The sequence below is a fragment of the Poromitra crassiceps genome (assembly GCF_964638095.1).
Source record: "Poromitra crassiceps genome assembly, chromosome: 1".
Lineage (NCBI taxonomy): Eukaryota > Metazoa > Chordata > Actinopteri > Beryciformes > Melamphaidae > Poromitra > Poromitra crassiceps.
In genome coordinates this window covers 53556901-53583118 of record NC_139623.1, presented here as the reverse complement: position 1 = coordinate 53583118, position 26218 = coordinate 53556901, and the positions used below count along the sequence as shown (strand labels likewise).

General features: G+C 42.4%; 1 pseudogene across 1 annotated transcript in view; it reads right to left on the bottom strand.

Annotated features, from left to right (window-relative positions):
* The window catches only part of LOC310787387, a 53490-nt pseudogene that overhangs the window by 6209 nt on the left and 21063 nt on the right, over nucleotides 1-26218 (bottom strand). The window contains exons 6-12 of the transcript in view: nucleotides 22366-22404; nucleotides 11477-11618; nucleotides 8666-8814; nucleotides 8077-8228; nucleotides 7307-7445; nucleotides 6743-6902; nucleotides 6347-6483 (exon numbers count right to left, since the gene is read on the bottom strand). The product of the transcript in view is annotated as an uncharacterized misc_RNA (transcript). The remainder of the gene's footprint in view (nucleotides 1-6346; nucleotides 6484-6742; nucleotides 6903-7306; nucleotides 7446-8076; nucleotides 8229-8665; nucleotides 8815-11476; nucleotides 11619-22365; nucleotides 22405-26218) is intronic.

The window sequence follows — 26218 nt, the reverse complement described above, 5'->3', positions numbered from 1 at the left end:
CTCTACTACAACTCTCATCTTTATAATCAGAAATTCCATCTCATTATTATTATTATTATTATAAAATGCTTATGTGCTTACAAAAGATACTGTGCATGGGATCCACTACAAGTGGTCCATAAATAACTATTAGTTTTTCTTATTGAAAGACTGTGTGTATTTTGTCATACCTGACAGTTTCGACTGCTGCTTCCTGCAGTCTTCCTCAGAGACGTCACGTGATGTTGTTGTGACGTGCTGTATGGCTGGTTTATGAGGGGTTGGCCGTGCACCCCGGACTGTGAACCGGGATGAGGGGGCTTACATGCTATCCCACACCTGGGACACAGTCCTCCTCCATAAACTACCGGCCAGCAGGGGGCATGGTCATCCCACCTATCCAGGTGGGATGGCCAACCCCTCATAAACCAGCCATACAGCACGTCACAACAACATCACGTGACGTCTCTGAGGAAGACTGCAGGAAGCAGCAGTCGAAACTGTCAGGTATGACAAAATACACACAGTCCTTCAATAAGAAAAACTAATAGTTAATAATAGATAGACGAAATGAACTTGTTTGGATTGGTCCATAAATAATCGGCCGGGTGAGTCACTTGTCATTTTTAACCTCGTCAAAATAGGCCAGGAACGGGTCCCAGATAACTAAAAACTTGCCCAATGAATTAGTCCTTTGGAACCTTGAGTCTCTCCATACACACAACCGAGACCATGTCCGTCAGCCACAGCTGAAAAGAAGGTGGAGAGGAGGATTTCCATTCCTTCAGAATTAGTTTCTTGGCAACAGTCATCCCCTGTGTCAAAGATTGCTGCACGGTAGTGATGCGCGGGTCACCCAGAACCCGCCGGGTCCCGCGGGCTGGGCCGCCCCGCAGGCGGGCTCGGTTGGCAAATTATGAAAATATCGCGGGTGCGGGCGGGGCAGGCTCAGAACGTGACAAAGCAACATTATTAAATAATTTAGAGCAATGAAACACGCAGAGTAATTAACCTTAAAGACGTTAACTCTCTCTCACACGTAGGTACACACAATCAGACAGACTCCTGCTGCACTCTCTATATATAGCCTACATGGAGTAAAGAAACGCTTCAATGAGGTAGCCTATGTGGTCTCAAAACAAACATTTTGGAAGGATTATTCGCTGTAATTATTATTTGAAGTGTCCATATAATGCCACCGCAGATTTTCTGTTGTGGACTCGACTGTGATCTATTTGTCAACTTTACTGCAACGTGAGTAGGCTGTGAACAATTGAGTGCGCATGAGGTAATTAAAAGAAATCAGACAGCGAGTCTGGCCGTATCTGCAAGCCGTGTGCGCACCTGCTGCACTACTACGTTTAGCCTACTACTGCAACATGGCCAATTGAGAGCGCATGAGGTAATTAAAATAAATGGGGAAGAATAAGAACTGTTTCTGTAGCCTGCCTAGTGCCTACCTCTACCTGCTACCTCCATTTGAAACACTGCGCGGTCACGCCATCTGCACTTTGGGGAAGTGTAGTCGGTCGCGCTATCTGAAGACCATGGATTAATTGAAGAAAGACCGACATGAAAGCAGCAGCGCAACTCATCCAGAGCAGGCCTAGGCTACAACTGTTGTCGCGCAGGGCAGCATGTGAGTGTCTGTGTGTGTGTGTGTGTGTGTGTGAGAGAGAGAGAGAGAGAGGGGGGAGAGAGACAGAGTTTTAGCTACTTTGCACACCTTGGAAGCTCTGCTGTGCTCCTCCTGCGTCCGGAGACATATTACATTAAATTAGCCGTTGCGGGCTGCTGGGTTGGGCTGGGTTCGGAATTTTCAGATATTTTAACGGGGCGGGCGGGGCGGGCTGGCTCCAATGACGGGTTGGGTTGGGGCGGGCCTTAAAAAAACCTGACCCGCGCATCACTACTGCACGGCCATTGGGAGGAGCAAAGAGGACTCTGAGCAGCCAAAGATGGCGAGTTCCGCCTCTGGTTGAAGGGTTATTTTGTAGGCCTTAGAGTACCAGTCAAATATTTTGGCCCAGAATCCGGACAGTGGAGGGCAAAACCAAAAAGCACGGGACAGTGTGCCCTCTGACACCCGACACCTATCACATAGTGGCGAGACAGAAGGATATATCTTGTTTAACCTCTGCTTGGAATAGTGAACACGATGAACAACTTTAAATTGGATCACCTGGTGTCTACTATTAACCGAGCAGAGCTGGACCACAGACAGACTCCTGTCCCATATGATTTCAGATAGATCAACACCAAGTTCCTCCTGCCACACACCTCTCTGATCCTCTCAGTGGGGGCCTTAATGCAATCGTCGAACAAACACACAAACCTAGAAATAAGATGCCTGGAGTTGGGAGGGCTTAACAAGACCTAAAAAAAAACATGTTCATCTGGGAGAACTTCAAAATTGCTAATCTTGGATCGGACATAATGTCTAGCTTGTATATATCTATAAAGATGCGTTTGGGGCAGCTCAAATTCCCTCTTCAGAAGGTCACAGGATGCAAATTGGCCATCAATATACAGGTCTCTGATGGAGACAAGCCCCTTCTCACTCCAGGCATGGCAAATTCTGACCATGAGGGCAAAAAAGAGTGATTAAAACAAATTGGTGTATGAACAGAAACATCTGGTATATTCAAAACTTTCCTAACCTGGTTCAGAATTCTGACTGAGTTTTTTAGGACATAACTCAAACCTTTCAAAATCCCAGGCTCCTCTAGCTTAGAAAACAACATGGCTGGCAAGGAGGACCTGGCGATAGAGCCAACCTCCATTTCTAGCCACAGGGGGGCCCCGTGAGTTAAATTGCCAGGAATCCCTTGTCACCAAAACATCAGGGGCCAGTTGCACCAACTGGTCTTAACTCATTGAGTGCCAGCCACTTTTGGAGAACGGACGCTCCCAGTGCCAGAGTTTCAGAGCGTTTTCAGTGATTTCTCGAGGCCCACAGAATATTGTGTGATATTACTATGTAAACACCGAACACGCACAAAGAACGAGGAGACTATTGTATCATCAGCAAAAAAAAGTTTATTGATACCATTTTCCGTTCTTTAGTTATCAGCCGGAGAAGATAGGTTGTTTTTAGCAAAAACAGACGTTTCAAATTAGAAGCTGAGATATTCAGCCTTTTGTGAAATGAAGCATTTCAAGCACATTCACTGACTCTGAAGCTAATATTTTCTGATGTAGTGACGTGGTGTAGTTGTGTGGTGCCCTGCGTGCCCCACCCCCCTCTCCCCCCCCCTCAGCTGCAAACTCCTCCCCACACTAACACACAGCCTCACGCACCCAGCATCTATTTTCGGAGCGCTCCGTTTTTGTGCGCCGGCTCCCAGCGCGACACCGAAAAGCCAAACTGCTGAGAATGGTTTGGCCCTTCGGCGTCGGGTGCTGCTTTTCTGGCGGCTAATCGTGTGGAGAAACTATGCAGCAGAGACAGAGGGGCTCAGTTGTGGGCGCGGATTGACTGCTGTTCGCAGCTAACGTTAGCTCCAGCCAGAGCAATCTATATGGCTCTGGCTGCAGCATGCATCGGTTTCTCTTTCATCACGGCTTTTTCCTGCTGTTTTCCTGACCTTTCTCTAATCTGGAGAGCACTGTCGCCACCTAATGGGTCCGTAAAATAGGTTATACACCTTCAATAGCTACAATATTTGTACAGGAGATGCATAAGGCTTTGATCCACGTCCCACCGTCAAAAAACGCATTTGACGCCGATCGACGTCATTGGCACTCAACGTTACTATTTACTTTGACGCCGATCGACGTCATTGGCACTCAATGAGTTAACTATGCCTGGTCGTAACTCCTACGGCGGTCTTAGTTAAGACCAGTCTTTAGAGTGGATTTACGCCTGTTGCACCAACAGGGCTTACGTCTGATTAGATCAAAAACTTTCTTACAAAAATTTGGTTCATCTGTATTTGGGCCATAAATATTAAGGTAATCGGAAAATAATTTAGGGTGCCAGAAACTAAAATGTACCTGCCATGAGGGTCTGTAATCATTGTGGCAAGTTGAAATGGAATGTTTTTCTTCAGCAGAATAGCTACACCCCGGGCATGGGAAGAGAATGGGGATTGGAATACCTGCGAGACCCAGCTGCGCCTTAGACTTCGCTGTTGATTCGCTTTGATGTGCGTCTCCTGTAAAAATATGATGTCTGCAGATAAAGATCTTAAATGACTGAAAACTTTCTCCCTTTTGACAGCATGGCCCAATCCCTTCACATTCCATGAGACCATTGTGATATCTTCAGTGTTGGGAAAGTTACTGAAAATTGGTAATTAGTTACAGTTACTAGTTACTTCTCTCAAAAGGTAATTTAATTACTTTAAAGTTACCAGTTACTTCAAAGTAATTAGTTACTAGGGAAAGTAACTTTTGCGTTACTTTTAAAAGTCCGCTTCGATTGTTATTAATGCACACATTATGTTAGTGTTGCTGTGCCACAGTGTGGCATTGAACATTCGCTTATTGGGGAGGCTTATAGCCTATCAAGGTCCTTAGCCTCTGGGGCTCTGGCTGCAGCTCTCTCCCCAGACTAGGTCTGAGGATCAGAAACTGGGTAATCCTCTGAAGTTGTCCGTTATTTTCATGTCCTAAAGTAAATAGTAACTAGCCCAGTTACTATTTTAGTAACTGTAACTGAGTTACTGAATTTGAAAAAGTAATTAGTTAGATTACTAGTTACTGAAAAAGGTAGTTAAGTTACAGTAACAAGTTACTTAGTAACTAGTTACTCCCAACACTGGATATCTTTACCTAACTGTGTCCTATCTTGAGATCAAGCATAAATAAAAGAGATTTATACAAATAAGCACAGATTTATACAATGAAATGAAGTGACTGGTTGCATGACAAACACAGGAAATATAAAACAAAACAAAAAGTACCTGACTGAGACAAGAACAAAACCAGTACAAACCCCCCCACCCCCCCTTGTATCCCGTTTTATCTAGTGGGTGACATGAGCGATTACACATGCTATGTCCCCAGCAGCTCTATGAAATGCTACCCCAGCATTTTAACTTCTAACAAAAAAATGACTGTCCATCAGTGTTGGGCATGACACCCAGAAAGTGCAATTAGCCACATACTACTGACCACTCCTTCAAAAAGCAATACAGTCACTTTACTTTCTGCTTTTCGGCCTCATCTATTCTGTTATTAGTGTTGGAGCTATTGGTTGTTTTGGTGGTATTTAATAATAAACATTTATTTAGTTATTTAGTTTTGTAGAATAATATTGCTAAATTGGGTTTATTAGTATAATTATTTGGTTAATTTGAGCACTTATTTAACTTTTATTTTGAAGGTGTTGGCAGCTGGGGTGCACTCAGGTGAACTTACTTATATGGGCATACAGGTAGACTCAGTCAAGGGACCGGGAGGGGTTTATGGTTTTTTACCAGGGCAAGAGAGGCGGCAATCTTTTGTTTGTCTGTTTGCTTGGAACAAGGTGAATAAATCAACAGAAACGCTATGCCTGCCTGGACAATTGACTTACTTTCGCTGCGTAAGATAAAATTCATTCCTGGTGCCTCAGTGGCCTTTCATTTTGAACATGTTTAGTTTTTTCTTTATTTTTTATTGTTTAACAGAGGACAAATAGCCACTACAATTAGTTTGACTGATAATTCCCTTTAGGGTTTCAGAATTTTCGCGTCGGAAGTCTCATATCTCTTGTAAGACTGTTTCAAGGTCCGCCATGCTAGCCAGCGTTTGTGTTGCTAGCTGCACTGCTAACACTCCCGTCTGCTCCGCTGGTTCGCCTGTTATTGTTAGCTCTTCTGCTAGCTTAGCTTGCTCGTTGTTTTGCTCTTTGTCCAAACTCACTTTTCTTCTCGCTTTACTTTTTCTGGTTTTGGTCATAATCAACGTCGCCCTCTCTGACGTTATCTATTAGTACAACGCATTTTGCAAATCATCACATTTAAAATGTGTAAAATTCCATCTCATTATTGACACCAGTGGCCATTAGGGTAACAGACACATCACATACCATTCCGCAGAAAAACCGCCTCGAGTGCTTCACATAAAAATCAGCTCACAGGCTGTTATTATAGGCAACCGAGAAAGGCTGGGAAGGTCAAATTTTTTAAGTTACATCCCGTTCACTCATTGGCAATAAAAAAACAAGTAACATGGTAAAAATGCTTCACAATTCTTACATATAGTAAATACCTTAAGAAGCTTCATTATTTTTGCATTTGGAAAGACATGGACACTGCCTATTCTGGCCTTGAATTGGTCTCAGTTTGCTCTTCGTCTCGGTCTGGACTAGGCCTGGAAATGAGCATGATTGGACGTGGTCTTAGAGAGGACTTGGACTAGCCTGGGTGGTGTTACTCACAGACGGTGTCGACCCGCAGCACTCTGAACAGCAGGTAGTCGCTCTTCTCTCTGAGCAGCTGGTTCCTCAGGAGGCTCACCAGCCTGGAGCCAGAGAGCAGCCCGTCAGGCCCGCGCACCGAGAACCGCAACACTGTGCTGCACACACACAACACATACGCACACACCCGCACCCACCCACACATACACACACACTTGTATTACTTGTAAGTGATCATTCAAAACCAGGCATATCCTACTGTGTATTGCATTTGCTGCTACACATGGGTGGTGGATGAGTTGGGTCCCCCCTGTCCTCGATATGTGAAGTGCTTTGAGCATTAGAAGAGTGCTATGTAAATGTAATCTATTGTTATTATCAACACGTAGACTACGCCACTGCTCAGTGTAGTTGTACCTGAGGTGGGAGTGTCCCTGCAGCGCTCGGAGCTGGATGTCGTTGTCCAGGACGTGCAGCAGGGCGGCCAGCTGTCTGACCAGCGTGTCTCTCTGAGCCACGCTCACCTGAGACACCGCCACCAGCATCTCCAACTCCACCTGCTCGGCCCCGCCCAGCTCTGAAAACAAGTGCACCACACAATGCTCACTACGCAACCACAACTACACACATACTACACAACTAAACTACACACCCCAACCTACACTACCACTATACACACATAGTACACAACCAAACTGCACACATACTTCACACCATACTGTACTCCCTACACAACCAAACTACACACTCAAAACATCTGAACCAACACTGCTGTGACAGTCTCAACAGAACCTGGGGCCAGATTCCCTAAAATCCTCTTTAGAGAAAAATCTTCTTAAGTGTCACTTTTTCTTAACTTTAGTCTTAAGAAAAAATAATAATTCAAACAGTCAAGTATTCATAGGTTCCCCTACACCTAACATTAAGATGTTAGGTGATGTTAGGCAGACCACCACCCACAGTGTTTGTAGCCCCTCTCACCTGGGCGGACCTCCACGGTGGCGGTGGCGGAGCTGGTGCGCCCCTGGGCATCCGTAACCTTCAGCTGGAACAGGTAGGTCCCCTCCACCAGGTTAGCCAGGTAGAGCCAGGCCTGGCTCTCTGAACCATACAGCACATCCTGCAAACACAGGGCTGATTATCACCATGCAGAGCTGCACTGGGAGAACTGTAGAAAAATACTCAACTTAATTCTGAGGGAAAGCATGGAACCCGGGAGTGGTCATCGAGAGAAAAATTATTGTTACCTTGTGGCCACGGGTCTGAAGGTTAAGCGGCTAAATATGTTGACATATTTGGGGGATGTGCCTATTCAGTGCAAACATACAATGGATATTAACATACCAAATCCTTCCTAGGCCTATCTATAAAACCTAAAAGGTGCCTTTTAAGTTATGAAATTGATGGAACACATTGTATCTCATGTACATGAATGGACTATGTGCACACGTTACAGTAAATCGTGGACTCAATATAAATCTTCTCTCCCAATGGGCTCCATAGGAAAAAACTGATGTGTTGTGTTTCAGGAGCTCATTAGCAGTAAGTAAGACTTCATGAATAAATATGCACATATCTCTCACATCCTCTTTGTCTCATTATGTTCAAATGTTGGCATTTTGTATTCTGCATATGCTGCAAATTCAGATCATTTCATATTTTTCTTATGTAAATTTTACTGATGGACTCAAATTTAATACAATTTAGTGTAATCTAGTCTAATGTAATTATGAGAGTCATTGTGGACTGACCCCGGCAGCGGGGCTTTGGCTGTCTCGGACCCAGGCGTAGTGCACCTCAGCCTGGTCGCCATCGCTCACCGAGCCGCGCAGCACCAGAGAGCTGTTGGGCAGCATGAGGCTGTGGCTGCCACTGGCGTGAGCCACCGGGGTCAGACTCCTGCCTGTAGGACAGACAGACAGGAGGGACACAGTGAGCCACCAGGGGGCAGACTCCTGGCTGTGGGACAGACCGACAGGAGGGACACAGTAGATGGTGTTCGGAATGGTTCACTCATTCATTCACTCACTCACTATTCCCCATGTAGTGTTTATCAAGTGAACTATTTGGGGAATGCTCAAATGTGTTTCGGACACTACCTCACTCTTCTTCTCCTTTGGTAAACACGACCACATTGCATTGTGGTATATGGGAGAAAATGTAGCGTACATTCGGTGTCCACTAGAAAATGCAGTGTATTGTGTTTTATAGTGGACTATATGGTGAATCAAATTAACACTTGAGAATTCGGACAATAGTAAAAAAAAAACACTATATAGTCCACTATTTCTGTAATCCCATTGTATCTGTATCTGGACAGAAACAGACAGGCTACCTCACCCTCCTGGACGCGGACAATCAGCGAGGCACTGTCTGTCGCCCCCTCCTGGTCGGCGATGGTCAGCCTGAAGATGTAGCGCCCTGCCCGAAGGCCTGTTGCCGTGGCTACCGCCTGGTCCGCGCCCTCAATCTTTAACCCTGGGGGAGCGCTGTAAAAACATGAGGGCAAAACCACAGAGATACAGAAAGGCTCCTCCCTCTGGGGTGGAGCAGGCTGCTCGGTCTGTAACCCAGAGGTCAGAGGTCACAGGTTCATCCCCAAACAGGCAGGTGAGCCCTTACAGCATCCTGCTCACTGATTGGAAGTCGCTCTAGGTCAGGGGTCGGCAACCTTTTTGATATGAAGTGCCATTTTCAAATTTGCTTGTCAGTGTGCCACACCAAGGTGAATGACTCGCACATCAAAATTTAAATCTCCAACAGATCTGTAATGTTATTCCATCCAAATTCAGGACATTGAAATGAGAGCATTATACAAGATATACAGCACGCTCTTTCTCTGTCTTCCACGCTGCCATTTTTCATCTGCTTTCTGCTGCCATGGAAGGCAACCAATCAGAGGCAGAGTAGAGTGGGTCACTACCGTATATCCTAAATAACATGCCGTGCAACTGCAAATGGCTGTGAAATAGGAATTTGGCACTTCAACATTTCTAAAAAAAAGGTAATTTTTTGTTATTTGTTATTTAGCCTATTTTATGTTTAAGAGAAATACAGTAGCCATCCTGTTAACGAGATGTCCGTTGTTTCAAAATGCCGTCATGCCTGCAGCAAATAGCCTATAGCCTGACATTGCAGAAACACACACAATTTGATTTAAAAATGAAAATTCATGAGCCTGAGTTCGATGAGGGTGGGTGGGGTGGGTTTATGCAGGATTTGCAAAGTTCTGTAAAGCTCTGTTTATTTCATAATAGGTGTATTGTATTGTTGCTTGAAATACTTTACTCTCAAGTCTACAACAAGTCTTGAAAGGGGAAAAAAAGAAAATACCGGTACACAATGTTCTATATCGACACTACTGTATTGTATCATATATTTTTTTTACCAATAAAAACAGTTCCATTTTTTGTTTTGTTTGTTTGTTCTGATTTTATACCAAATATTCCGACACTTTATTTTCACTTCCGTTGACATATTAACAGTATATTCCTCTGAGAAAGGTTTGTCGGTAAGTGGTCATATTGGTTTTGCGCATTGCAACTAGTTGGCACAGTTTGGCTGCACATGCACAGTGCGCCTCTCGTCACCTCACTTCACATGTTCACAACAACATGGGAATAATATTTGCTTTTATGGAAGAAAAAGGTAAGAAATAGCGTATTGTTAGCCTACCTGTATAGACTACAAAATCATCTGAATGATCAATCTCAAGATTATGGCAAATTAAATGAATTAAATCCATCAAGAATTGAAGAAGGAGGAGTTTGAAACACGTGGATCTTCATTGCCAATCTATATGGCATGCGCCAGTCGGCAATAAATATGGTTATTTTTTGGTTTATTTTCAAAGAGCGTTTATTATATTTTATTTCATCTGATAATATGAAACTGTAGGAAACTGTAGGAAATGCATTGTGTTTATAGGTGTTGCCCCACGCCCTTATGCACATGAGTCTAATTTATTATAAAGTTAATATAGGCTAATGTAGACTATAACTAGTCTACTTTACTTTTCAATTTAAAAAATATAGGCCATAGCCTAAATATATGCCTTATGTTATTTAGCCTATAGGCTATAGCCGTTTTCAGGGGAGCTGTGTGGACAAAGAGAAGGATTAGTGTAGATAAAACTAATAGTGGCCGGTAGTTTCAAGGTCTTCGATAATGGACGGTGGCGTGGTCCACATGAACAAATAATGGTGCATGTTGGGGCAGTGGTAGTATTTTTGCCTTGCACAGCAAGAAGGTCCTGGGTTCGATTCACGCCTGGAACTCTGTTTTGGCACTGGGGGTATGCCTCCCCATACCTTCTGTGCCTGGTGCGCAGGTGAGCTATCTCATGAACAGGGCCCTTCTGTGTTGAGTTTACATGTTATCCCTGTGCTCCCCTGGGGTTTCCTCCATATAACATCAATATGGACCTCCACTAAAAACTGGTCGTCTGACCAGCAGCGGTTGGAAGAAGTTGGTCCCCGGGCGCTTCACTGCAGCTGCCCACCGCTCCTGGCCTGAACATGGAGGAGGACGAGTCAGGATGGGTCAAATGCAGAGGACAAATTTCACGGTGCCTCCAACTGCATGTGTGTGTGTACTGGCTGCCGTGCACGTGTGTGCATGCGTGGTGTGTCGTCTGTGACGAAATAAAGACGGCATTTGTCCGTCCGGTTTCATTCTCAAGTAAAGGTCGGCCCCAAATACAGGCAGAGGAAAAAAACAATGGTGGATATTTGTAAACTCCTGGTGCCTGTTATACCTATAATGTAACTGTAGTTTGTAGTAACGTACAAGTGCCACAAGATGGCAGTAGCTACTGTACATTTGAAGCATCATAATGGTACCTGAATTGTCCACAACATCCATACCATGACACACACCAGCAAGTCTCTGGAGCATGCAGTCAAAAAAACAGCTACCCAACGAACCCCAACAGAAGCAGATCAGAAAACAATGAGGCTTTGTACTCAAATATGAGCAAATATATGCTTATTAAATAAAGGACCAGGGCAGGCCAATATTAGAGAAAATACGCAATGTAAAATGCCTGCTGTGTAAAAATCTCAAATGTCCACCCCCTTTGTGGATTGTGACTGGTTTGATCGATGATGAACAGCTTCTCTACCCAGCTGTTATTTGGGAAGCCCCTCCTACCTGGTGGCATCCCAGTGGTAGCTGATGACGGTGCGGTCGTCGGTGCTGCCGCTGCCGTCGAGCAACACGCTGCTCACCGGGAGGATCAACTTCCTGTCAGGACCCACCATGGCCACTGGACCACGGTTTGAACCCCTCACCTCTGATATTGAGGGGAGGGAAAGGAAAGGAAATTTAAGATTTATTTCATATATACGCAAGCTATTACATTTGAATATTCTATTGAGGTTTTCCATGAGTCTATTTGTTAAATCAACTTTCTTTAATGAATATAAACACAGTACAAATCTTGTATGAGGATGATCTCTGGTTTTCTCAATCAACCATTCATGTACATTAAGCTCTAGTAGTTTGTTCATTCATTCATCACCATTCACAATATTCAGGCTGTGGGAACAATTCAAGATAAGGATACTGCAAAGTGCAAACTACACTGAACTTAGCACTGGCAATCATCTTCGTATACCACGAGACATAGTAAATGGTCTTGCACTTGATCTCACTTTCTGCAACGATGAGTATAGTAAATTACTTTTCAAATTTGAAAGCTGACTTCAACCAAATGTTAAAACAAAAGATATTCATAGTTTTACATTTCAAGTCTGTCTTAGTGTAAAATAAATAAAATATTCAAATGCAGATATTCGAATTCGAACTATATACTTGCAATGTTCTAGTGTTGTAGTTGTTAGTTGTGTTTAGTTTCCCTACATCTTTCGAAGGTATTGTAATTGCTGAAATGTAATCTAAATATGCAGGGGTGCTTAAACTTTTTTTAGGATGAGAGCTACTTACAAAAAATAAAACTAGTCACGAGCTACTTGTTTTCCCCTTGCCCCCCCCCCCCCAAGTACATACTGTATTTAGCACATTTTAACAGTATTATATTTATTTAACATGATTTAATTAAGTTATTTTGTTAAATACTGTTGATATTGAGTTAGCGATACATGAGTAGGATTTAATTTATGCAATAAAAATAATACATTTTAGATTTATTTAGCGAGCTACTTATTTTTTTTAATACACAAACAAGAAAAACAAACTCAGACACAGGAAAGAAAAGAAAAACAAAACAAACAAAAAAAACATACAACATTACAACATTGTGTTACCAGTCGCATAAGGTGCTTGTGCTTGTAAAAGATATTGCGTGTGGGATCCCATGCAAGGGGATGCGCCTGGAGGCACAAAGGCTGGACGAGTGGGCAGCAAAGAACAAAATGACGCTCAACGGGAAAAAGTCCGTTGAGCTGTGCATATGTTTTGCCCGGGACCCACCACAACCTCCCCCGCTGATGCTGGGGGGACAGGAAGTTCCTGTTGTGGAAACAACTAAGTATCTCGGATACCACCTGGATCAAAAGCTGACTGGAGATGTGCACATCGAAAAAGCAATAAAAACTGCCTCCAAGCGGCTGCACTATCTCACTGTCATGGCGAGACACGGTCTACCTGCAGATGACCTCATCACCATCTACACCACTCTCATCAGGCCGTGTCTGGAATACAGCTCAGTGCTCTTGGTGGGATGTTCTAAAAAACAACAGGCAGAGCTAGAGCGAGTCCAGACACGTGCCTGCAAAATCATCAGAAGGAGAGCTGGTGAGATCTCACAACCCCTGCCGTCACTCCAGACCAGGAGGGAGGAGGCTGCAGTGAAGCTGGTCAGGAACATGCATGATGAGCAACACCCTCTGCATGACCTGCTCCCTCCAACACGAGGCAGCTGCACTGCCAGGACACTGAGGAACCAACACAAGCTGGCTGAACCCAAGGCCAAGACCAGCAGGCTGAAAAATTCAACCCTGCATACTGCAGTCAGACTGTTCAATGACAATGAAAAATTATACAGCATGACCACCATGAACTGCTACCTGCCCTTGCTTTGCTGCCCTGAAATACTCTTAACCTAAAATTTGTTTTGTATGTATCTTATCTTTTATGTAGTTTATCTTTTTGTAATGTATGATTCTCTGTAAAGTTCGGCAGTTTTTCAGTGGGGCCTTGGCTCCACTGCAAGCATGAATTAATAAAATAAAAAATAAAAAAATCAAGGGGTCCATGAAAGACCAGACGGGCGAGCCATCCGCCACCTCTAACCTCAGTCACTTGTCATTCTTAACCTCGTCAAAGTAGGCCAAGAACGTGTCCCAGATAGTTGAGAACCTTCTAAACGAGTTGGTTCTCAGGGACCTGAGTCTCTCCATCTGTATAACAGAGATCATGTCCATCAGCCACACGTGAAAAGAAGGTGAAGAGGAAGACCTCCATTCCTTCAGAATACGTTTTTTGGCGACAGTTGTCCCGAGTGTCAGAGATTGCTGCAAAGCTGTAGGGAAGTTCAGAGAGGACTCCGAGCATCCGAATATTGCGAGTTCCGCCTCCAGTTGCAGGGTTATTTTGTAGGCCTTAGAGTACCAATCAAATATTTTGGCCCAGAACCCCGTTAGTAAAGGGCAGAACCAGAAGGCATGAGATAGTGTGCTCTCCGACACCCGACATCTGTCACACAGTGGTGAGACAGAAGGATAGATCTTGTGCAATTTTTGCTTGGAGTAGTGAAGACGGTGAGCGGCGAGCCACTTATTAATGACCCGAGATCTACCGGTTGATCACAATCTACCTATTGGGTACGCCTGACCTATTGTCTTATCTAGAGCAGAGCAGGTTCCACAGACATAATTAAATCAAATATAGATGTTAGTGTGTATTTACCTGACTTGGCAGCAGTGGCGGCAGGGTGGGGGGGAGGGGGCGGGGGGTTGGCGGTGACAGTGGGGTCAGAGGTCATGGCGGGTGTGGGAGGGGCCTGCAGGACCTTTACTGTGGCTGTGGTGGAGTCTGACCCACCAGCAGCACTCACTGTCACTCTGAACAGAACACAATAGAGTAAAGAAGATGAGGAAAGAATCAATTACTCTTAGTCTAAATACAATACAATACAATACAATTAGGGCTAGATGATAATTCAATATTACCGTTTAGCATCTTTCAGTGGAATCATATCGTGATGATATGAAGATATTTTAATATCGTGACACACATTTCTGCTGTCTAAATTGATGGCGACAAGCACATTTTACTTAAAAACTACATAAAATGAGTTATGGTAGGAATATTATTTGAATATTTCCGTATTGTTTGACATCACCACACCAAACTTTACCATTCAGGTCAATGAGATGAACATTAATTTAATTATTTAAAGTGTAAATAAACCCCCAAAACCATTTTTTTTCCAGCTTTAACCCCTGTGTGTATGTGGCTTGGTGAAGGATGGAGAAGGATTCTGGTCAAAATCTCCACATTTGAGAGTAAACACACTACACACTGTATAATTGTCCAAACACGTTAATTTTGTCTAACTAAAGTTAACTAAATATTATTCATATGGAAAGACTAGTTGTATTTTTTTTGTCAATACCTGACAGTTTCAACTGCTGCTTCCTGCAATCTTTATCAGAGACGTCATGTGATGTTGCTGTGACGTGTCATATGGCTGGTTTATGTAGGCTTGGCCATCCCACCTATCCAGGTGGGATGGCCCGCTGTTGGCCGGTAGTTTATGGAGGACTGCGTCACAGGTATGCGCACACCAAGCTACGCCATTAAAAAGACCTCAACGCCACTTTCGTCACATCAGCGATAGGGGATGCATACGTATCACAAGTTTGATCACGACACAATATTATATCGATTCTTTGGACAGCGGTATGATATTTGCTGATACGACAAAGTAAGCCACGATACGATTTCCATTCAAATCATGGGTCTGTGATCGATATGAGACGATATCATATTATGTCCATTTAACACATTCACTGCCAGCCGTTTTTTCAATACTGTAGGTAGCTTCTGCCAAGGTTTTTTTTTGAGGATTCTGGCTCATCTTTCAAGAGCCGAGGATTCTTTTCTGCTAAGATTTTGTGAACACAAATTATCTCAAAAGAACTAATAGAATGTGTGCTTTCTCTGTCTAAAAGAGTTAGTTTGTAGAGTTAGTAGTTATGTAGGCATTAGCAGTAGAATACAGCATGGTTTCAGCGTCTGCAAATTTAAGCTGAGATAAATGGCTTTTTGTGAAATTCGATAGAACAGTCACTTTAACCATTTATTTTTGGCGTAAGACGTCAGACATCTAAACAATAGTTTTGAACAGTAATTTCCTCCATACCAGCAGGAAACCCCCCTCTCCTTCAAACTCCTCCCTCCGTGTGTGTTCTCCTCCCTCCGTGGCTGCAGCGGTACAAGCGAGGCTCTGCCTGTCTGTGCTGCCTGGCTGCTGGCGGCTGCTCTTTGGGCGAGTCTGCATGGGGCTCGTTCGTTTCGGTTGTGAGCTCAGCTGGAATGAAGCTGCGAGCGATTGTGGGCTTTCTGCCGGTGTTTCAAAGTGTGTTGCACGCATAATCTATTATGCAAATTTGCAATCCCCCACCGCCAGCTCCCAGCGCGATAATGCGCGAAAGCGAAAGCGTTTTCGCCAATCCATTTTACAGTATGAGAATGGTTTCCTCGCGCGTTCCCCTGCAGTTTTGGCTCGGCTTTTTCTAGTCTGGAGAGCACTGTCGCCACTTAGTGGGTCGGTGGAATGGGTTGTACACGTTCGGTGGCTCCCATATTTATATAGGAGATGTAAAAGGGTTAGATCAACGTCCCATCGTCAAAAAAAAAAATTCGAGTTGACTCGCCATTGGCAGTCAACCGTTGGTTTCTGCTTGACGAGTTGACTCGCCAATGGCAGTGAACGTGTTAATACAATCAGTACAACACAGAAACAACTGAGTAGTCTGTACGATGAAATAGTCACAAGTAAAGCTGAGAGTATCACTAGTGATCCGTCCCACCCACTTTTTAATGAATTTGAGTTCTTACCCTCAGGGAGGCGGTACAGACAACCGATGGCAAAGAAAAACCTCTACAAGAGGTCATTTGTCCCAGATGCCATTATGGCTTTAAATAAAACTAGGAAGCGATAGACTATGCTATGCTTTTTGTTTATGCCTTTTTGGCGTTGCTGCGGTTTTTTGCACAGTAGGTCTTTTACATTTTATATTTTATATTTTTAATTTTCAATTCTTAATCGACATGCTGTAGATCCGTTGGGTCGTACTGCAAATTCCAAGGTGTACTAAGTTTGAAGGTGGATGAATGTGTGTTAACTGTATTGTATTGTATCGATATGTGTACTGTCATCTTTAACACCTTGTATTGTTTTTGTGTTTTTCAAGTTTGTAAGACACGTCTTGGTGAAATCAAAGACAAATTTCCACCTGTGGACAATAAAGTTTTCGTATCGTATCGTATCGTATAGCTACAAATTGTAATACCTCATCAAATGGCGATTTGATGAGGCCTTTTTAATACTTTTAAGGGCCTTGATTCTCCCTAAATTGATTGATCAACTTTTAATATGTTTCAAGACCCCGCGGACACCCTGGAAATGATCAAATTAATTTGTAATACTTTTCCAGACTTTCCAGACCTGTGTAGGATCCCTGTGCGCTGTACCTGAAGGTGTACTCTCCAGGGCTCAGGTGGGGCAGGTTGAGGCTCCAGTGGTCAGTAGAGTCTGTCAGGGTCAGAGGTCGTCCACTCAGCTGCTCCCACTGGACTGAAGCCCCACCCACTCTGCTCTCTGCACAGAGACACAGCACGGTCACTACTGAAGCCCCACCTATTCTGCACGGAGACACAGCATGCTCACTTCTCAAAGGGTCACGCAGGTCAACAACTGTAGATTCGTCCCATAGTAGAAACTTCTTGGTGACGTCAATACGTACGGCTGGCATTGATGAGCACCTGGCGGCCCGGGGGCGTCGCAACCTGGACTGACGGAAACAACATCGCCTGGAGGGGGCGGTGGGGCAGGGAGGGGGAGGGCAGCAACCTCACTGCTGGGGGCAGAATGAGAGAGAGAGAGAGAGAGAGAGAGAGAGAGAGCAAGTTGAAGAAAGAAAAAGAGGAAGCAAGGAAAGGATTACAGGCAACCCAATCGGCAGAATAAAATGTTGGCATTTTATGTTTCTGCAAACCATGAATATTAAAGAAGACTGATCCCCCCAGATTTCTTGCAAAATGGTATTCTACTTGATTTGAAAACTCTGCAGGCAAGATGACCGCCTATACTCCCTTCTGTACCCTGCTAGAAATCCTAGCCCATAAACTAACATAACTTGGCCAATAAGTATGTAACATACAAAATAAAACAAATAGTAATGTCTTTATTTGTTGTAGAATGCAGAGGACATGTAACTGTTTCGTTAAACTCGCATTCCAGGAATATTGTATTTACTGCGCTGCTCCAAAGATAACGTAGTTGGCTCGAGCCTGTTTCGTCCTGGAACCCACTCGCTTTGCACCAGAACACAATCGATTTGGGGGTGAACCACGCCAGGATTGACCAACGCCAACGCCAGTGCCCAGAACTGTCAAATCAAATCATCGACAGAGATGCTATGGCCCGCCTCCCAGTATTTTCAGTGTATCAGATATAGATAGATAGTGTCGTAAGATAATCCAAAATTAAGATAGAAGGAGTGGTTTAGTACACTCCTCCCTTGTATGTTAATAGTCTCCACCTCCTCCTCCCTCTTGGGGATTAAATAGAGTGTGCAACCTGAGAACCGGAAGTATTACAGCTACGAGATATGAGATGTAGAAGGATACTTCCATGTGCGCACATGTATAATAAATCATGGATTCTTTTAAGCAAATAGAGTTGGTTATTTAGTAAGTAGGAAAATTCTTACAACAGTTGGTGCCGAAAGCCGGTCCGGAGGAGGGACGTGTGAAGTGTGTTTGCCGCCTGGGAGCAGTGAAAAACACAGTCGACAAAGGAGGCCTATTTGGGGCCTGCTCACTGCTTCGAGGAGACAGACAGACAGAGAAGCGAGAATATAGGGTAAGTTGCCTATTTGCTTTTAAAAAGTCTGCGGTTGATTGTGAAAGAAGATATCTAGGGGGTAATTTCAGTCTAATTAATTTGGAAGACGGAGATATTTTGGGAAATGCACGACCTGATAAGATCAGAGGGAGGCAGACAGACTACACTGTGCAGAATTCGAACAAAAGTTCTGAATCAATTTTGAGAAATGATCAGTCTTGGGTACAAAGTCTGAACGCCTGTGCACATTTATCTCCTGAGGAAGAGTGGAAATTGAGACATTAGATGTTAGTATAAAACCATTAGATGGAAATTAAAATAGTAGAACTAAACAGATTTAGAATCTATAGTAACTAGGTTACCTAACTAGACAGATTTATAATCTGCACGGATTTAGAATCTGACGTAACTAGGTTACTTATAATGCAATGTCGACTTAAAATCATTAGATGATAAATTAAAGCCATTAGATGGTAATTCAATGCATTTAGAATGTATGACGCGTCAGATAAATTCCAGTTAGACTGATGGAAATATAAAATCTCACTAGGTGAGGCGTTTAGAACGTACCGTTAGACGAGACCGTTAGACGGGTTTTTTTTATCAAAAGCAGAATTATTCACAATGTGTGTGTGGATAAGACCTTAGAGGCCTGTAATGTTTATGCTCTAGATAAGGACCTGATGCATTAGATATTAGTATAGGATTAAAGAGAACCGAAAATAATAAGTGCACGTGTGTATGAGGACTGTCCATGGATGTGTGTTGTGTTTGCAAACTGTGTCTGTGTGTGTGAAATCTGGTTGATGGGCTGATTCCAGACAAACAGAGAGAAAAATAGTTTAACCGGGAGAAAGTTTCACTTGTGTATTGAAAATGGGAGCTAAACTCAGCCGTGTGGCCTCTCGCAAGACAAAGGAGAAGACAGGTACTCCACTGAGTGGGGGTAGGGTCACGCCAGAGGAGGCTTGCAGGAAGGAGGCACAGCAGTTGGGACCAAATTCAATAGCTTACCCTTGGCCTTTTGCGGCTCCACAGCCGTGGAGGGGAAGGCAAAGAGGAGCAACAGGAGGAAGGGTTTGAAGCTAACAAATGCTATTCAGGTGAAAAAAAACCTGCCATTGGCAACAAACTCACTCTGATACCCAACCCCCACCAGATAGCTCCTCAATCACTGTATGGCCCACCTAGTGGCCATAGAACAAAGGAGAAGCCAGAGGGCGGAATTCAAGGCGTGAAGAACAAACAATTAGCATTCTATTCATTGAGAAGCCTGTCATAGAGAAGAGAAAGTATTTCTATTTTAGGGAAGATGTGTTCTGATGGAAATTGATAAAGTAATGGCATGTCTGACATTAACCTGAATTTTGTTTTCTGTTTAAGAAGCAGGTTCTTGTGAAGGAGAGGAGAAAGGCATTCACATGAGGATAACTTTGAGAATGGAAAAGCTTTCATTCATTCATTTAGCTAGAGTTTTGTCTGTGGGAGGACTGGACACTGGGCTCGTGATTGTTTAAATGACAATAGGCAGAGATCTGTCCCTCTGAGAAGTAACATAAGATCAAAGCATAACACTGCTAAGTGCTATGCATGTGGAGAGACCGGGCATTGGCAACGGGCGTGCCCAAAACACACTCGAAGACCCAACACATACTCCAATAAAGTTTAAAGAGATTACGGCTCAGCTTTAGCAAGGAAAAATGGGAAGTGGAAAGATATGAATAGTAACTTGATTTAATGGTTTAACAGATAAGTATGGAAACTTGTGATAACTTTAATGTGTCAGTTTGTGGCGCCGGGGTTGTGTGGAATGAGATTGAATGAAGGCCTTAATCTTTTACCTTTTATTTTATTGTATTGTATATATTATGTGATTTGTTTGATAAACAATGTTACAAAATTAAGCAAAATGGGTAGTCCACAGTGCAATGATGGATATAATGTATTGTCTTTAAAGATCATTAACATGAAACTCTATTTTCTGTTGAAAGCAGGATCGGGGAATGAGAGGTGGATGTGCAACGAAAGAGCATGAAGTCACAATAATAGTTGCAACTGGGCTTAATGAAAACATATTTCCTAATTTCCTTATAGAGAGAGCATTCTAAATTAAATTTCAAGCATGACTGTAAGCTTTGCATGTAAGTCACCACAGGGTAAGGATCAAACAGTCACCTTCTCTGCAGTCATGGCATTTATATTCATGACCTGAGGGGGGAAAGAGCATTTGGCATTTGGGGTTGGTTGAAGACAAAGGAGAAACACAGTTAAGAAGGTAGCATTGAAGTTAAGAATGGGGCAAGTTAAATCCATAGGTTGTAACCCTTGATTGAATGTTAAATTTAATTAGATTAAAATTGTATTAGATGTGACCAAAGCATTGCTCCATTAGCTAAAATAATATGCATGTAAACTTTGAGAGTGATTTCTCCAAATGAAATCAAAAGTTCACCTTATTCAAAAGACAACTATGTAGAGTGATGGTTACCCTGGTGGAGGAGAGGAGGTAAATGCATGAAGACTATTGTTTGGCTAATGACCTGAGGTCACACCATGAGGCCTGGAGAGAGAACAAAGACATTTAGGACCCGGGGAGAACAGGACTGACTTCAAAGAGAGTAGATAAGAGCTGTTACCTCCTGTCTGAGCTGTTACCTCCTGTCTCCTGTTTGGAAGAAAATTGACATATCATACCATACTCGTTGAATATGAAACCGGTACCTTGTAAATAATATTTATGAATAACCATTTCTGTTGCAGGGAGAGACAAATTGAAAATATGGAAAAATCCAAATTTTCAGAGGGGGAAAAGAAGAGAAAATGTTGGACTGGACTGTGGACTGTGTGATTGGAGAATGACTGGAAATCTGACTGGGGAAACAAAGGGTTTAAGTGGTTATGTTTCATGTTTCAACAGGTACCAGAAGTCCAATGTATAAACTTTGTGTGTGTAAATTGTGAATATGGTTAATTGATTAATTGTTTACAGGATCAAAAAGTAAGGTAAGTATGACGTGGAACTATGGGAACAGCTGAAATACTGCATGAATTAATACACTAACCAAACTAACTAATTCATAACTAACTATGAAAAGTTGATTGTTATAACCAAAGTTATTGGACAAATAGTCGTGGAGGGGACCGAATCCATGGCAGGTAATATTGAAGAGGAATCAATTTAAGAGGTGAGATGAATCATTCTTAATACAAATTATGCTGTTAATGACAATTGAACTGAAATGAGAACCTGTGTTTGTGTGTTGCCATGTAAATAAGTTGTTAGAATAGCAATTTAAGTGATCATTTCAATGTAGTGTGCATTGTGAGCAGATGAGATGCTCAGAGTTATATTTGTGTCATTACAGGAGAGAAAATGGAGACTGAGAGGAGCATTGGGGCATTTAGGAGGAAATGTCAAATGAACAGATAGGATTGACTCATTGCTGGAACCTGGACAATTAAGATTTGATAATAAAGCGACAATTAAGTATAGCAATTAATCATATGAAAATATAGGAACGTAATTTGGTGAGTATGAGAATGCATGCAGTACAAATTTAAAGTGTATAGAAGGCGGCATAATGAGAGAAATTGTCCAGTGTTGATTGCTGGAGTCACTACATGAACAGGCAAGTGATGTATTCTAATATCAAATTAATAATTTCATATATGACTAATCTGAAATGAGTTATACAGGGTTCTGTTAGAGGTGCTAAACATCCTTAAATTTTAAATTAAATCACATGTTTTGAATAATATGGGACCTTACTGTGTGATATGGAAAAGCGTCAGGATTTCCTGTGCCTGCCTTAGGTTAGTTGGAGCGGTTCAAGAGTACCTAAAGTCGTATTAAACTGATCTTTAAAAAGTATTATCTTGAATTGGTTATATCTGTAGAGTGCAAACACCATTTTAGCCCTGTGCAAACTCAATATTATTTACAGGCAATCAGATTATAATTGAAAGTTGATATTAGGTTTGTTTGCATTGCAGACTTGCTAACCAGATGGAGGACTGATGGGGATCGTCTGGCTCCGTTCGGCTACACGCGACGGGAGGAAAGAACACAGGATCACACATTGGGGTGCTGAGACACAAACAGGTGTAGCGTTCTTATTGTACATATAGTAGAAATTAGTGTGTGCATTATGGAGTAGGAGGAAAATTGAGTTCTTATCTCTTTTACGAAGGAGAACGGACTTTAAGTGAAATACCAATGTAATATATTGAAGCTAAACAGGAATACTGCACTAAGATATATACTTTCATTATAGGTGACACAGACAGAGGCCATGGCGAGTAATCTGCGGCCAGAAAGTCATCGGATCGTCATCATCGTGTGCCTGTTGAGGGATCGTCCAGGGAGGGGCCATGAGGGAACATCAACTACACGCAACCGGTTCGAGGTTCGAGGCCAACATGACGGCGACGAAAGAGAGGAGCAGTGTCACTTGAGCTGAAGAATCATGTGACCACCGTTGTCATCATCCTGACCCTAACGAGATCACATCATACTGGCTCTCACTTTTCACTCCAAAGAGCAAACAGAGAGATGATGAACCAGCGCTCATGTTCGAGACTTCCACCTGTGTCATAAAATGTCACATCAGGGCTCTGCTGTCCTTGTGTGTGCCTGGCTGAATCATAGGAAGTGTCCTGTGTACTCTAGTAATGGTGAGACCCACGTACTCCTTCAATAAGAGCTGCACGCTTCTCTGTGTCATTATGCGTCTGAACTTGGATGGTCGAGACTTCACAGACTACTACATGGAGAGCTTGACATGGAGGAAAGATAAAATTCCAGTATCTGCAATATGTAGGTCAGATGCAGATCGGTTGTGATAGACATGGAAATCACATTGTTTTCTGGGTGCTATCTGTGAATGAATCGGAATTGTATATAGGAGAAGAAGAAGAGTTCCACAGGAAAAATATGTGGAAGCCAGAGGACAAGACACTAATATTTTATAATATGATAGAAATAGTAGAAGAATAGTGGGATTATTGAAGAGCGTTCCCAGTATGAAGCAATGTTGTTGTTACATCAAATTTGAAAGTTGTCTGTTATTAGGAAGGAAGTGAACTAACCATCTGTAAAGATAAAGGAACCTAATGACATCCCTTATACAGTATATGATTAATGCAAGACTATAGGTAAGAAAGTAGACATTCATATTATTATTACACATTCCTTTTGATAGCATTACAGTGAGATTCAAATAACTCCAGTAAGAGGAAAATACTGCTTTAAATGAGTTCATTGTCTTTGCTGTGGTTATAATGCTACTGTACTGTTTAAAAGTAGCCATTGCTTCATGTTGTTCCCAAGCAACTGTTAAAGTTATGGTACAAAGATGGAACATTGAAAATCCTATTGAACAGGCAGAAGAGCCAATGAGTCCTTTAACTCCGTATATGGGATCTACCAATTTTATTTACTCACCTTATTTGTACGATTAGTTGGGATTATAATTTCTGTGTTGGGAAAGGAGGGAAATAGATCGGGTACATAACAGCAGAGTTGATAGGTCAGCTTTGAAGGCAAATCATCAGTTGGGAAGTGCCTGAAATTATTTTATTTTACTTGGATGGTAATGTAGAATACTTTTATATTGTTGTTTTTCTTTCACTGTATTCAGGGGAAATTGAAAAGGATTGGAGCCTCCCCTGAACAAATAGTACCTACCTGGTTACAAGATGACTAGAATAGGGAATCATTTTATTAGACTTATTTTAATTTTTATAGTATATCCTGCATAAGTTTGAATGTATTTTATTTTATTTTTCTTTCCTTTATTTTATTTTATTTTTCTTTCTATCATATACACTGCTGTATTAGAGAGTTCTTGTGATTGTAAATTAGTTGCTATGTTGGAAAATCAATCACCTTTAGAGAGGTTAGAGTTGCAACACCTAGGTACATCTAGGAAAAACTCATGGCTTGTAGTTTCGTCAAGTTTTGTCCCAAGTGGGTTTTCGCTACAAGTGCATGATTAGATTAGTTAAAATACCTATTTGCGTCTTTTTACCTCACCCTAGTAAGAAAGAGGGGAGGGTATTTGGCCGAATATGGCACCTTTATTTGTGACGTCTGATGTGGGACAATGGGGCGTGAGGGTAGAGGTTATAAATCTTGGTATTTATAACAGAGTCTTTCCAAGCTACTTGAAGCTTGGGCATCAGGCCTCATGAATTAAGCTGGAAGAATAGCTAGGCTTCATATTAGATTAAATGTTACATTATGCAGAAAAATGTAACTACAATGTGGTGATTGATTTTCATAGAAAGGAATGATCAGAAGTGGGATCTTGACGGACTAAAGCAAGTGGACTTTCAACTGATGAGACTTGTGACTTGTGACCTAAATTAACTTACTGGTAAGATGTGCAGAAACTGAGATTTGTATTTGACATAGGTTAATATAAAGTTATTAGGAAGCTTTGGGACAGCCAAGCACTTCTCACTTATGAAATACATTACTATAATAGCTATGAACCTGGAGGGTTGCATAGAGACCTTTGTAATACCATATTTCATTGAGAAGTGCATCGTTGTGTCAGTCAAAAATAATGTTCAGGTAACCAAAGGATTTGACAGGAAGTAGACCTGAGACTGAGACTGTACAGTAACCATTGGAGAATGACTTAAGCTTAGAATAGGAATTAGTGACACTTTAAGGTGCAACTGGACTAAATTTGATCTACCATATATTATGACGTAGTCCCACCTCTGATCAATAAATTAGATGTAGAGGATTTCATCCAATACACAACTGTTAGCTATAGGATTCAACAGGTACAAATACACTTTTTGTTCTAGGTAGCAGGAGGAGGGTTAGCTACAGTATCTTCCATTCTTTGTATATATCACTGTGTATAATAAGTTTCCAATGTATTAATTGTGTTATTAACTGTGTAATGTAATTTTGAAAATAATGTTCTGATGAACAAGAGGGAGGAATTGTCGTAAGATAATCCAAAATTAAGATAGAAGGAGTGGTTTAGTACACTCCTCCCTTGTATGTTAATAGTCTCCACCTCCTCCTCCCTCTTGGGGATTAAATAGAGTGTGCAACCTGAGAACCGGAAGTATTACAGCTACGAGATATGAGATGTAGAAGGATACTTCCATGTGCGCACATGTATAATAAATCATGGATTCTTTTAAGCAAATAGAGTTGGTTATTTAGTAAGTAGGAAAATTCTTACAACAATAGAGAACGTGATAAATATCGCCACGTTATAAACAACAAACTAACGCTGGTGATCCGTATGGAAACAGTGTTACTCGAAATGGTTAAAAGTGATTACACATGATGCATTGCTCTTAACACGTTCACTGCCATTGACGAGTTATCTCGGCTTACAGAATCCAACGGTTCACTGCCAAAGACGAGTTATCTCGGCTTAAATTTTTTTTTTTCTTTTTTGACGGTGGGACGTGGATCAACGCTCCCAACGTCTCCTATAAAAATATTGGAGTCAGCGAACGTGTACAACCCATTCCACGGACCCACTAAGTGGCGACAGTGCTCTCCACACTAGGAAAAGCAGAGCCAAAACTGTAGGGTAACGCGCGAGGAAACCATTCTCTACTGTAAAATGGATTGGCGAAAACGCTTTCACTTTCGCGCATTATCGCGCTGGGAGCTGGCGGTGGGGGATTCCAAAAATAGACTGGGTGGAAAACACACTTTGAAACACGCAGCATAAAGCCTAGAATCGCACAAAGCTTCATCAAAGCTCTCAAACCCAAGAAACAAGTGAGCCCTATCCACACTCGCTGCCAGGGAGGGAGGCTGCTCAAACTCGCAGCAGCAGCAGCAGCAGCAGAACACTCGCTTGTGACAAACGCAG